The sequence below is a fragment of the Falco cherrug genome, chromosome 13 (genome assembly GCF_023634085.1).
Source record: "Falco cherrug isolate bFalChe1 chromosome 13, bFalChe1.pri, whole genome shotgun sequence".
Lineage (NCBI taxonomy): Eukaryota > Metazoa > Chordata > Aves > Falconiformes > Falconidae > Falco > Falco cherrug.
In genome coordinates, this window is record NC_073709.1 from 14,978,429 (window position 1) to 14,991,915 (window position 13,487).

At 55.4% G+C, this 13,487-nt stretch overlaps 1 protein-coding gene across 2 annotated transcripts in view; it reads left to right on the forward strand.

Moving 5' to 3' along the window:
• Positions 1 to 13,487, forward strand: part of SLC29A1 (solute carrier family 29 member 1 (Augustine blood group)) — a 36,801-nt gene that overhangs the window by 3,397 nt on the left and 19,917 nt on the right. Inside the window, exon 2 of one of the 2 annotated variants that reach the window (XM_027805248.2) lies at positions 5,053 to 5,218. The gene's annotated coding sequence lies outside the window, so the exon portion shown is untranslated. Of the gene's footprint in view, positions 1 to 5,052; positions 5,219 to 9,989; positions 10,115 to 13,487 lie in introns of those variants that run through there. The other variant, XM_055726176.1, reaches the window with a different exon arrangement.

A 13,487-nucleotide genomic window follows, 5' to 3' on the forward strand; every position in this document is an offset into this window, starting at 1 on the left:
GCCCTGCTCCTTTCCAACACCTTCAAACAAAGAGCTGGAGCTTCTGCCCTTGGACTTCCCTGCGTACCCCCAGATTTGTGACTCTCGCTCACCCCCAGCCCCTCCTCTGCGGCACAGCCGCGGGTTAGCATAGCACACATAACAAAGCCCCCCGAATCGCTGCTCACACTTTGGGGTGCCTGGTTCCACTTTGTGCACACCACTCCCAATGCCAGTGGTGCCCCCATCTACCTGCTCCAGCCCACTGCCACCTCATGCTCATGGGCCCGCCTGGGGTCCCAGCGCTGGGGCCCTTGCCTGCCCTTCCCTTGCCCCTTCCCAGGGGACAGCTTGGGGGGCTTTCCGGCTCGGGTAGGCTAGATCCCCTCCCACCAGCCATCAGCTCCCCACTTTCGGGAGCACACCACTGCTGCGCTCCACCCCCCCCCCGCTGTCCCCCCTCCCTCCCTCCCGCATGCCGCGGGGCCACTTAAGCCTATAGGCCGGCTAAGCCCTTCCCCGTGGGCTCCCCGTGCTCCCCGGTCACGGGAGGGGGCCCCGCAGCTGCCGGCCGCCCACCCGGTGGCCGCCGCAAGGGGGGGCTGTGCCAGCAGGGGGCAGCACCGGCCCGGGCCATGGGTTTGTGGGTGCAGTGTCGCGGCGCGGGGGTCCCGCAGGGTCCCACAGAGCCCCTCTCGGGGTCAGCCAGCTTGGCAGGGTGGGCGGTCGGGGCCAGAAGCGCGTGCATCCCTCCGGGCACAGCCAGACTGCGCCAGGGCCTCCCAGTGACCTGAGCGCAGAGCACTGGAGGCTGCCGGCGGTGTCCCCCAGCCGCACGCGGGAGGGGTGCAGGACCCCCCGAGGGTTTCCTTCTCCCCTGGGCCGTGTTAGCACATCCTCTGCCCACGGGTGGGTTCTCGGCTTTGCAGAAGGGCTGGGGAAGGGAGGGCAGACCAAGCAATACCCTGGTGATACCCGCCGGCTGGGCAGCTGGTCATGGGTTCGGCTTGCCCTTCTTTTGATGTCTCATGGTCGTGCTCCGCTGGGGGGCCGGGGGGGGGCTGCATTTCGGCTTGGGAACCCACGGAAGCATGACTGGCAAAGAGGGGAAATGATGAACGGCGGGTACTGTTGGAAGCTGTGGGAAAGGGCCCTCCTGGAGACCTCCCCGGGGATGTTTGGGAGCATTCAGCCACAACTCCACTGCCGATTTGCCCAAGGGGGGAAAGCATGATGGGAAGGGCTTAGTCTCCAAACAGGATTTAGTCAGCCGTGCCAGACCTTTGCACAGAGCTGAATTCCTCCGCGCCAGCCAGCGACTGTTGAGCCGGGCACAGACTGTGGCCAGCATGGCTGTGAGAGCTCCTGGGTGTGTGTTTGGAGTCCTCGTCTCTGTAGATGGCCATGTGCCATGGTCCCTGTCATGCTGGTGGCCACAGAGGCCACCCAGGGAGCAGGCTGGCTGGGAAAGCAGGTGGGTGCCTTGTCCCTGCCCTGCCATGCAGGGTGGGCAGCCTCCGGCTGCAGCAGCACTCCCCAAGGGCCAGAGCACAGATCTGACCACTGCCACCAAGATGCTTCAGAAAAGTTGATGGGGAGCTGCTGCGGGCATTTCGGGCGAGCGGGAGTCAGATTCAAATACTCACAGAGTTCAAGATCTGATCCGTTTATTGTACAAACCAGGTAGACTTTTATAAGGCATTCTATAAGCGTGTAATAATGTGGTTGGCTATTTTACAAGCGTATAATAATATGATTGGTTAACAATTGTTTACTGGGAAGATTTCTGTTTCTGCTTTCTCTGGCACGTAGGCTCCTTTCTGCGGTTTCCCAGCTCCTCTTATCACGTCCCGTTGGCCTTGCTTTTGAGCAAACATCTGCAATTTGCTCCTTTTTCTTCATCCCACTGTTCTGGCCGTAACCTCGTCTTATTTCTTCAGTATTTTTCCACTTGCTTCAGAGTTCAGTATAATCATTCAATACAGCAAGAGCCCCAACACCTCCCCCTTTCTTTTTAAATACAGCATTAATACTGCGTTCCACACAGCTCTGAAAACATTGTAAAAGGCAAGGCACTAAAAGTAACAAAAGAATAACAAACAACAATATAGACAGACCTTGTTTCAATAAATCCCTCAACCACCCTCAATTCTTGTTGAGGTAAATAAATTGATACATTTAAACGGTAAATCAACTGTACATATTTTTAACAAGTGTAGTATTCCACCAGGTACAGTTATCTCCAAGGCCATGATTCATGTCATTATACTTCTTATCTAACCAACCCCAATATGATTGATTTATAGCCGTATAGTTTACTCCCAAAGGCTCAAAAGCTAGTTCAAAGCAGAAACACATTTCTTGTAGGTGACATCTGAAGCACTTTTTTTCCCTTTTTTTTTTTTTTTTTTTTTTTTTTTTTTTTTTTTTTTGGGGGGGGGGGGGAGGGGGGGATTGTAATCAAGTCCGTATTTTTCCTTGAGAAGCTTAAGCTGTTCCTCTTGTTTCAGGAGAGTTTCCAACTCTGATTTGTCGAATAGGTCCGTATTTCCCAAAAATATCATACGTTTCCTCCGCTGTGATTTTATACGGCAGGTTCCGAATATAAAGGATCCGATTGACCTCTGGGGGCAGCCAGATGTTAGCTCGCTTGGCCGCTTGCACTGCCATGGCGCCGATCGGAGCAGGGGGGGTGGAGGGGGGGGGTGCAGCCTCGGAGAGAAACCGCGGCCGGGACGAGGCCTGCCGGGCCGCACGCCGCCGCTCGCCGCTTGTTCCTTTTCAGGACACCAGGGTGGTAATTGCGCGACCATACCCCGTACAGTTCGATACGTGCGAGCCAAAGTCTTTACCCCCTTAGTCCCAACTTGCACAGATTCCCATAAGTCCTCTCCTACTTTCTTCCATGTTTCATTATTATATATATCTTGCGTAGAAGCAAGGTAACCACGGCGGCGACTCCAACATAGCAGATCAACTACTGCCTGCCGTGAGACTGGCGTTTCATTTTTTTCTGCCAGTTTCATCAAATTGTCTACGATTGCTTTTTCCACCACTGATGCAGTGATTCCCATCCTGCTTAAATTTCCTGACTCACCGGTCAGCCGTGCACGTTCCGCCTTTCTTCGGGCGCCCAGCTCTCTCTCCGCTGGCAGCAGGATCCTCGCCGGCTCCGCAGCTTGTAACACGATCCTTAACGAATCTTCCTGACTTTTAACCGATCCTGTCGACCCTCATCGGATCACGTCGGGGGTCACCAGATGCTGCGGGCATTTCGGGCGAGCGGGAGTCAGATTCAAATACTCACAGAGTTCAAGATCTGATCCGTTTATTGTACAAACCAGGTAGACTTTTATAAGGCATTCTATAAGCGTGTAATAATGTGGTTGGCTATTTTACAAGCGTATAATAATATGATTGGTTAACAATTGTTTACTGGGAAGATTTCTGTTTCTGCTTTCTCTGGCACGTAGGCTCCTTTCTGCGGTTTCCCAGCTCCTCTTATCACGTCCCGTTGGCCTTGCTTTTGAGCAAACATCTGCAATTTGCTCCTTTTTCTTCATCCCACTGTTCTGGCCGTAACCTCGTCTTATTTCTTCAGTATTTTTCCACTTGCTTCAGAGTTCAGTATAATCATTCAATACAGCAAGAGCCCCAACAGGGAGCCAAGGCTTCAGGGCTAGGATTCAGCCATCCTCCAGAAAGGCTGCTTCTGCCTGTTAGATGGTGCTTGGAGATCCAGGGAGCTGCTGGGCACCCGGCTCCACTAGGGCTTGGGTGGGCTTTGTGGAGTGGGGGGAGCGAGACCACACAGTGACTGCCACCCCCCTTCCTTTTGCCAGGTTCCCTCATTCCCAGCTGCCCACAGCTCCCCCGTGGTGTTTTATGAGGTGGCTGGATGCCAGCTGTCTCCTTCCTCAATGGCTCTGCTCCATCGCAGGAGGCTGGTGCTGCCAGCCAAGGAGCGGGATGTGCCCCCGGCACTGCTTCAATGGGCCGGATGACCTTGACTATAGTGTGGCTCCCTCCACCCACCATCCTCTGCCAAGGACACCCAGCGTGAGAATATGACAGGGTGACAGTGGGTGCTAGGAGTGGCCCATGCCCTGAGGCTGGCTGTTTCTGAATGCCGCAGGGCATTCCTGCCTGCTGCTGTGCCAGGGGTTAACCGTGGCTCCTCTGGTATGACTGGGAGCCTGAACTGTGTGTCCTGAGTTTACCCAGGTCTCAGCTTGGCCGCTGGCAGCAGGCAGTTTCCACTTGCAGGGGTAACATTTCACCCTTGGATGGTGGTTGCATGGCTGTCACTCAATAACTAGACACAGAGCAACCCTGTGGCTAATTGGTGTCATTAGGCAGTAAATGCTTGTAAGCAGGAGCTGAGGAGAGGGCAGCAGGGGTGCAGGGAGGGAGGGAAGATGTCAGGGTGTGGGGAGGGAGACAGAAGGGTGGGGATGGAGAGATCACTGTGGGAAGGATCACACCCAGGAGATGGCTGGGGTGGGAGACCTTCAGGAGAGGGGGTTCTGTGTCCCCCAGCCTGCCAGCTGGGATGTGCCCTGTGTCCCAAAGATGCTGCTGCTCCACAGGGCAACAGGCCCTTCCTGCTGGCAATCTGAGAGGGGCTGGAGCTTGGCTGGACCCCACTGCCCATGCCAGCCCCCAGGAGCCCTGTGGGTGCCCCAGGCCCCTTGCTGAGCTGTGTCTGCCCAGAGGACAATGGGGTTTGTTTCTGCTTGCCCAGCTGGAAAACACGCATGGCCCCAACACCAGGCTGGAGTTCTCAGGGCCAAGGCCCTTCCCTGCCGTATCTCCGGGCCATTTGCTCACTGGAGCTTCAAGTGCTTGGGGGGGGTGGGGAGGTGTCACCCCATTGCATCTTGATGTTACCAGTGAGAGGGGATGCTGAGCATGGGGAGGCGGTGGGGCCAATTGGCAGCAAGTGCCTCCCTCTCTGCTGCCTCTCCTTGCAGGTTTTCACCCAGGGCTGCTCCTCTGCTAGCAGCAAGCTCCTGCTGCCCTCAGCCTACTAGTGAAGAAGCCACAGGCAGCTGCCTGATTTTATTTTGGCAGGTCGGGTCGTGCAAGGAAGCAGAGGGACAGCGGGGCACTGGAGGTCTGTGTGGCTCCCTGCGAGCGGTGACGTGCCCAGCTGGATCTCTGCGCCACGGGCAGAGCTCAGGAGGGGATTGCAGCCTGCTCCTGTCCCACCTCATCCCAGCCAGGCTTAGGCCATCAGGTGAGCATCACTTTGACCCTGCCACTTCTTATCCTGAAAGACAGGGCAGGGCACTGAGGTCCTGGGGGGGTCACCATCAAGAGCCCTGCAAGCAACAAGCAGAGAACTCCCACCCAAAAAATGGTCCACCAGCAGCTCCGCAGTTGGGACCCTGCTCCAGGGTCAGCCAGGGCCAGCAAGGGAAGAGCAGAACTGAAACGGTCCCTGAGCCATTCACTGATCCCAGCAACAGGCTGAGGTGCTTTGTTGACTATCAAAGCATCCAGGATCATTGCTGCCTCCTTGTAACTGGATTCCCAGGAGCCTGTAGTGGTTTCTTCCCCCCTATTGGCTTGTGGGTTAGTAACCTGCTGACACTTGACAGAGGTCCAGCATCTTCTGTTTCCCTCCATGTGACTGATTAAAATGCCCCCTGTCCCCCTTTCCCAACCTGGCTGTGCTCTGCTGCCTTGTCACACGTGCAGAGAATCGGATACAGCTGCTAATCTGCTTGCCACCCCACTCCTGCCTGCCTGCTCTGCCTTTTAAACGCACTGGCTCTCTGTTTCTTTGCTCCGTGGCGCGGAGGGGTGGCACAGAGACTCTCTGAGCTGAGCCACCCGTGCCCTTCTCCTGGCAGGGTGGGAAGTGCCCAGTGGAGGGCAGCCCTGTCGCCATGGGTCATTCATGCAAAGGGAAGGGTGGTTTTGCAATGGAAAGGGGAGCTGGATGGCGTACAGCCCCCTGACCTCAGCCAGGCTGACAGCCTCACCGTGCCTCAGTTTCCCTTGCTCCTACCACAGGCGTATTAGAGGGAAAGGGAAATCTCATTGCAGAGGAGGGTTGGTGGGTTAATTAATGTATGGTTGCAAAGGGCTTGCAAATCTCCAAAGAAAATGGTCGACGTGGGTGCCAAGTGTAAAGGATCCTGGAAACACTTAAGTGCCTGCAAATGCTGCCTAGCTCCTCAGGCCCTAAAACTCAAATATTTCCCAAGAGGCACAGAAAATGTTCCTTCAGCTCCTATGATGCATTACCCACTGCCTGGAATAAATCTCCATTTTCGCTCTTGATTTCCAAACCAGCTGTTTGTTTGCTTTCCCCTTTTGGATTTCGTTGCTTTAGTTGAAGCTGGGAATTGCTACAAGGCGGGGCGGGGGGAGAAAGCGGCTTTGGTGAGAGGTTTGGCAGCAAGCGTCACTGAAGGGAGAGCACTTTGCCTGTTCTGCCTGTTGCAAAGCAGAGCATACAAATTGGGCTCCAGGTGACAGCATTGCAATGCCTGCGGCGCACATTTGAGATTTCAGAAAGAAAACTCGAAGGGCTGGGCAGCATGAGCCCCTTCAGCATGTCCTGGGGAGCATGTCCATGGGACTCCTGGCTTCATGTAAGGGAGAGGCTTTGCTGGCTGCCTTCCCCCAGGAAAGCAGGGCTCTGCCTTCTCCCTTCGCCCTGGGGAGCGCAGCAATGTGCCAACAGCAGCGGTGTATTTTAGCACCATGCTGCTGCTTCGGGGATGGAGAGTGTGGAAGAGCAGCAAGACCCTGGGCCCCACTTGAGGCTGCTTTTCTCCTTGCCCAGATTACACAGGGGAGAAACATCTAGCTCTGTGTGTCGTGCTGGTGTTATACATTGGTGGGCCCAGTACCAGTGCTGGGCAAAGCCCCAGCTGTTTCCAGTCCAAAGCAGAAACCGTTTCTGTAGCTGTTTACTTCTTCTGGGAGGCTTGTTATTGTGCTCACAAAGGCGAAGATGATAACATGAGGGTCACTTGGGAGCAGAGGGCTCCACGAAGACAACGCATCCTGTCAAGATGAAACAAGACAGCTTGACCCTTCAGCAATGGCGCATGTTTGCATAGCAATAAGTGAGTTTTCACTGGCTCTGTGATTTGCCACCTTCTGTAAGAGAGGAGGTGTCATCCCCCTGAGACCACATGCCAGTGTTAGTATCAGGCATCCCAAGGACCATGCATGGCTCTTGGGGGTGGATGTGCTTCCCAGGGGGCTGAAGTGGCTCTCCTGACGCAAGACCCATGAGTGAAATCGGTTTTGTCCTGCACCAGCCAGGGCTGGATTTTAATGGATGTTCCCTCCCAGCCTTAGCCTGCCTCACTCCATGGTGTCTTGCTTGCTCCAGGTCTCCTGCTCACCCAAAGGAAGGCATCGTTAGACCCCATCCTGCAAGTCAGTGGTGGGTGGGTGCACAGGTCTGTGCAGAGAAGCAGCTGGTGGCCCATGCGGACGGAAGAGATATACTTAGGAGCTGGAAGCTGCCTTTCTCCTTGCCTTCTTTCTGGTATATCTGCTGGCCTTCTGTCTGCCTGCGGTCACTGGTGGCTGCAACGCTGTTCAGCGCTAATGGATTTCAACCCTCTTGTCTCCACTGAGACATCTCTATTGAGAGATGTTGGTTCCAGTGCTGAGGAGCGGCTGCGCAGACAGGACCAGAGCTGTGAATTAGAGAACATTTAATTCCATACTTGAGCAATGGTAAGTGCTCTGTACCCTGCTGCTGAAAGCCTGGGGTGAGGCAGCAACTCCACCCACCCTGTCCTGAAGCAGAGACTTCCTGGAATATCCACTCAAAGGTAAATTTTGTGGTATTTCTTCTCCCAATGGGATCTGAGGGTCTTAATGATGCTGAGAGCCTTGTTCTTGCTTCTGGAAGCACGGTGACAGTTTGGCTGGGCGCTGCCAGTCTGGACCCTGTGCTCAGGAGTCCCTGGGGGATTGGTTCCCACAGCTTTTAGTCTGTGCTGAAGTTGGAGCTTATATAGAAAAATAAAATTGTAGCGATGCTCAAATTTTAGCTTATGCTGCTGAGCAGCAAGTGTGGACATCTTGAGGGGAAACATGGGGCCTGAGATGCTGTGGCATTGATGTCCTGGGGACTGCTACAGGGACTTGTGGGGCTCTCTAAGTGACAGCAGCATGGCACATCTCAAAGCTAGAGAGGAGGTGATGTGAGACGTCTCAAAGCAGGCAACCTTGCTCTCCTATTTTGCTTTTTTTTTGGAAAGGAGAGGCGAGAACAGGGGAGGCGGGGAGAGGAGAGGCGAGGAGAGAGGTTTTGCCTGTGTTGCAGCTCACCCAGAACACAACCCTCCAGATTGGAAAGGCTTAGGGAAAGTGGGCTGAAAGGCAGGTCCAGGGCTTGGAGCCGTCATTGCCTGGGAGACGCAGCAGGAGCTTAATTGGAGATGGGAGCTTTTAAATCTAATTTGATCTGATACAAATCTTACATTTAAGACAAAAGCCTCCTGTCTTACTAGCTGACAACACTGTCTGCTGTTCGCTTCATGTTGTCAGTACACCCTGCTGACTCCAGCAATCTGTAACTGCAACCAGTATCTACCAGCCAGCACAGAGGGAGAGATCCAGTGGCAGAGGCTGCTACCGAGCAGGACCGCAAAGAAGTTACTTCCTGAGGGTGACACTGCAGCGTCATTGTTGCATGTCAGAAAGCAACGGTAGCTGTCTTACCCCTGTCCTCATAGCCTTTTTATCGGGCTTTGGGGACTTTTTGCTTACGTGGTGACGTTTTGCATGTCTGTCTTAAAATACAAGCTTGGTGCTTGGATTCAGTGGGGAGATGTGTATTAGACATCATCTCGCTGGAAGATTGTGAAGACAGGAATCTGCCAGGGCATTTGGGGGTGTTTTAACTTCTGATTTTAATTTCTAACTCAAACTGATTGCTGGCTGCAGAGAATTTTCCGAGGGTGTTTATTAATGGAGCAAACGTTTTTACAGTCAAAGCTGCTACAGGGACTTCCTGATGATGCTGCCTGCAGCCACATGGCGTAAGTGAACAGAGCGAGCAAGAGAGAAGGGCCCTGTGCTCCTGGTAGAAGCATCTGGAAACATCAAGCTACATAAAAAAAGATTGCAAGCCATTTAACTGCTCAGGTAGGAATTCAGGTGCACTCCCCTTTGCTGTGGGACAAAGTACCTGATTCCTGCTGCACCTTGGTAATTAAGCAAAACAACAGGTTTTTATCACAGCAGAGTAGATATCTATTCTGGAGAGATAGGAGGCTGGAGCTTGAAAAAAAACAACCAAACAGCTTAGAGTCCATGCCTGCCCTTTGGATACTGGGTACACACAGTACTGATATGCTCTGGATATAAGGAAACTGCTAAATTTCAGAGGGGTCTGCACATTACCTGCCATCCCAGGTAGCACCCCCATGAATGCATGGTGCAAAAAGCTGTCTTCAATCTTCTCCACAACCCAAGATAGTTTTATATATATATATATATAACAATATACACACACGTGTTTATGTATACACACCCATATGTATCTATATATGTACATCAGTAACTGCCAGCAGAGAGGATTTTTGTCTGGATTGGGATGCAGCTTCACGCTCCGTTCAGAGCCATAACACACCGTATAGCTCCCCGTAGAGCTGCAAGGGTTACCGATGGGTGGGTATTAATGCAAACCCGGTGCCGGGCGCAGCTCAGAAGCGCTGGGGGGGGGGGGGGGGGGTGTGGTTGCCCCCCCTTCTCCGGGGCTGTGCAGGGCTGAAGCAGCCGGACCCTGGGCGGGCCGGGGGGTTCCCCGCCGGGTGCGGGGCGGGGGAGGCGCGGAAGGGGGGGAGCCAGGGGCGGGCCAGCCCCGGGGAGGGCCGGCACCCGGCGCGCTGCGGGGGAGCGCGGCGCAGGTGGGTTCACGCGTGGGGTGGGCAGCGCTGCCCGCGGGGGGTCGCGGCGTCTTTTCCCCCTTCTCTCCGGGGGGTGGGGAAACCGGCCGCCTCCCCCACGCGGGAGCCGCGTGGCGCTGAAGGCGGCAAAAAGAGGAGGAGGAGTTTGAGGAGCGGGGAGGGAGGAGGCGGTTTCCCATCCGCTTCGGGGACAGAAGGCGCCGGCGAGGAGAGGGGGGCAGCGGTGAGCTCCCTTCTTTAAGGTACTGGCTCAAAGTCGCTGAGCTTGCAACGCCCCCCGCCCCCCCTCGCCCCCGCCTCCCTCCGAGGGTCCTAGCAGCGTTCCAAAGCTTTGGAGCAGGGAGCCGGGTGCTCCCCCAGGAGCCCTCGGAGGGAGCCGGCGGGGGGTTGCAAGCTCAGGATCCGGCGCCGCAGCCTTGGGGGGAGGCAGCGTGTGAGTCGCGGGTCGGTGTCGCGGGGGGTGTGATGCATAGATGCTGTCTTTTGGGATGGGGGGGTTCTTCCTTGCCGCCTCGCGTGGCGAGTCCACATCCCCTTCCGCAGCTGCCGCCGCGGGGAGAGCGCGTGGCTTTGGGGTGCGGTGATGCTTTGATGCCTGGGATGCAGGACTTCCCCCAGGGGGTCGCGCAGCGCTCCTCCGGCTGCAGGGATGCGCATCTCCGCCGCGCGGCAGCCGCTGCGGGCCGCGCCGGGCCACGCTGCGAGGACCCGGTGGCGGGCGCGTGGGCTGGGCGCCATGTGCTGCGGTGCGGGCGGTGGGGCAGGGCCAGCCCCGCTCCGCGTCCTGCTGAAGAAAGTGCTCCCCGTCGGCTATGGGATGCTGTGGAAGATTTCAGTTTCTTTCTGTTCCTGAGCAAAGCGGCTGCGTTAATGGAGAGCCTGGCCCGGGCAGGAGCACCGAGAGCTCCCGTGGAGCCCTTTTGTGCTGTCATTCCCACCTCTGCAGTTAAATTAGAGCCTGTACTTAAATTTGAGCCTCTAGTTAAATCTGAGCCTCACACCCCTGCTAGGTGCTAAGACTGCCAGCCCAACAGTCACTGCCTGTGCTCACCAGCGCTCCCGCCTGCCTCTCGGGAACAGGCTGTGGAACTGCGGGCTGTGTGGGAAGGCGGCAGCAGCCAAGCCCTGGGGCTGTGGGATCGAAGACAAGTGAGCCTGTATCCTTGAGCCCAGTAGATTCCCTAGGGTTAGGGGCTGCAGGAGGAATTCATGCAGCTGTTGGCCACAGCTGGATGCACTTCCCGGCTGCTCCAAAGCAGGAAGCAGCCTGATGGCCCCTCAGTTGCCTGTTGTGAGCTGACACAATTTAGGGACTTCTGTCAATGCCGACACAGGAAATCCCACTCCCCTCCTGCACCGCATCCTGGCTTGGCGGCATCGTTTCCTCTCACCAGCCCCTCGAGATGCTGGACAGTCTTCGGGCTCCCTCAAGCCTGCCTCCACTACAAAACTACTGCAGGATGTGACTGTGCGAGGATGCTTTTCTCTTGGGTACCTGGTTGTCTGAGTGCTGCTTGTGGGCTGTTGATACAGTGTCAGTGCAGTGCAGACGCTGTATGTGTGCTCTCTGGAGTGCTCCTGCTGTTGCTTTTTGCTCCTGGAAAAGACAGGTAGGCATGCCTTGGCTCACCAAGAAGGTCTTTACAGAGCAGGGGCACTTTCCGTATGGCACTGAGGGCTCTAACATAGGCCCCAGAAGATGGTTTGCAGAATGGCTGTTTCCCGTCAGCTAGTACAAACAAGAGGCGGGGGCCTACACTGTAGCAAAGCATCTGCAATGGAGAGGTGGAAGAAATTCAGTTCAGCTTGAACTGGCAAATGAGCACCAGCACACAGGGCAGTAGGGCACCTCCATCCTGCAGTTTTTCCTCTTCTCGCTTCCTCCCCAAGCTGCGTAATTAACTACTGGCATAATTTCCCCATCATGGCATCCCTGCTCTCATTATCTTGGGCTGAGATGTATAATGAGCCTCTTCCTCTTCCAAGATGAGCCATAGGCTTTGTTCTTGCCCGGGCCTGACCTGTCTTCTTCCTTGTTGTGGTCTGGGGTGAAGCCAGGGCATGGAGGACAAGGCACCCCTTCATCCTCTCTCCTGTTGCACTTCCTTGCTCTGCCCGGCTCCATTCCCAGCTGCCCTGGCAGAGGCAGGGTTTGGGGACCAGCCCATCAGACCAGAGGGAGCCCAGGAGCACCCGCCTGCCCTGTCCAGATGGGCAGGCACCAGCCATTGGCTTTGGGAAGCCAGCAAGCAGCCCCCAGTGCCTTCTCTGGGACACGTGGATCTCAGCTGGTTTTGTCCAGCATAACATCCAGGTCCTTGACAGGTGTTAAGGAAGCTGCAATACCTGCTCTTACCAGCAAGTGCTGTTTGTGGTCCTTGCCAGCTCAGTACTGACCCCACAGTGCAAACTCTGCTCACCTTCTTGAGCCTCCTCAGCACATAGCTCTGCCCTGTGACACCTGCCAGCCCAGCACTGGTGCTGCTGGACCTGCAGGACTGTGAGCTCTCCAATTACATCTCCATGCTAACTTGCACTTAGCTGCCAGCAAGCTCAGGTGCAGAGCATTACACAGCGTGAGCTCCAGGCATTTGCAGATGGGCAGGAGTCAGGGTTTTAACAAACACACAGCTGTTGGGATTTGTTTAAGCAGTGCGATAAAGACCGAGCGTTTCCTAGGTTAACAACGTGCAAGATGTGGGATAGGCAAAGAAGTGTGCGGAGTAGGGTTGGACCCTGGGTGGATTTGGTTACATCAGAATGTGTGGTCCAGAGAGACCCCAGTGCCCCAGCTGAGGTTGCAGCACAGCACTGCACCCCATCTCCCACTCCAAACCCTGTAGACTTGGTTGGGCGATTGGCTGTACATAGGCTCTGGGGAGCTGTGGTGCTGCGTGAGGAATGCGTACGAGGGTTGCTGCTCTCATGAGACTAGGAAAGCTGTTGCGTAGGGATGGTGCTAGCCCTTTGTAACTTCATTGCTGATGCTGGTGCTGTTAAGAACATCACTATTGTGACACTTTGGTCCTGCTCTGGCTTGGAGCAGGCTTTTCTGTGGTCTCACTGATCCCTGAGAAAGGGGAGGCTCAAAGCATTGGGTATGTGTGGCTGTCATGCACCATCCATGACAAAAATCAGTGAGCTTGGCATTCTGGGTGCAGTGCTCAAGGCTCTCTTGCAGCCTCTTAGTTAAGTCATGGGTGAGCACAGTCAGGCTTCATCTCTAGAAGACTGGCTTTTTTTGAGGCCAAAGGGGAGCAGAGACCTATTGCCTACTTGCCAGTTCATTCAGAAGAAGCCCGCAGGAAATCAGGCAGATTTCCGCAGAGCTGCCTTGCCTTCTTCCCACCACACCACTGTCAGGATTTGCTTTAGTTCATTTAGTTTAGGTCTTGTCTGATGGGAAAGCACTTCACTGTGAAATTTCCAGCTGGAAATTCATGGAGTGAGTGGACCAGGAAGCTACAGAAGGAGGAGGCAGACAGGGGCTTGAGGTGAAGAGCAGGACTGGGAGGGATGCGGCTGGATCAGGAGCAGCAGCAGGACTGGAGGATCCTGCAGTCAGCCTCCCACCCGGTGAGCAGCCTGCTCTGGCCAGGTACTGAGGGCTGAGTC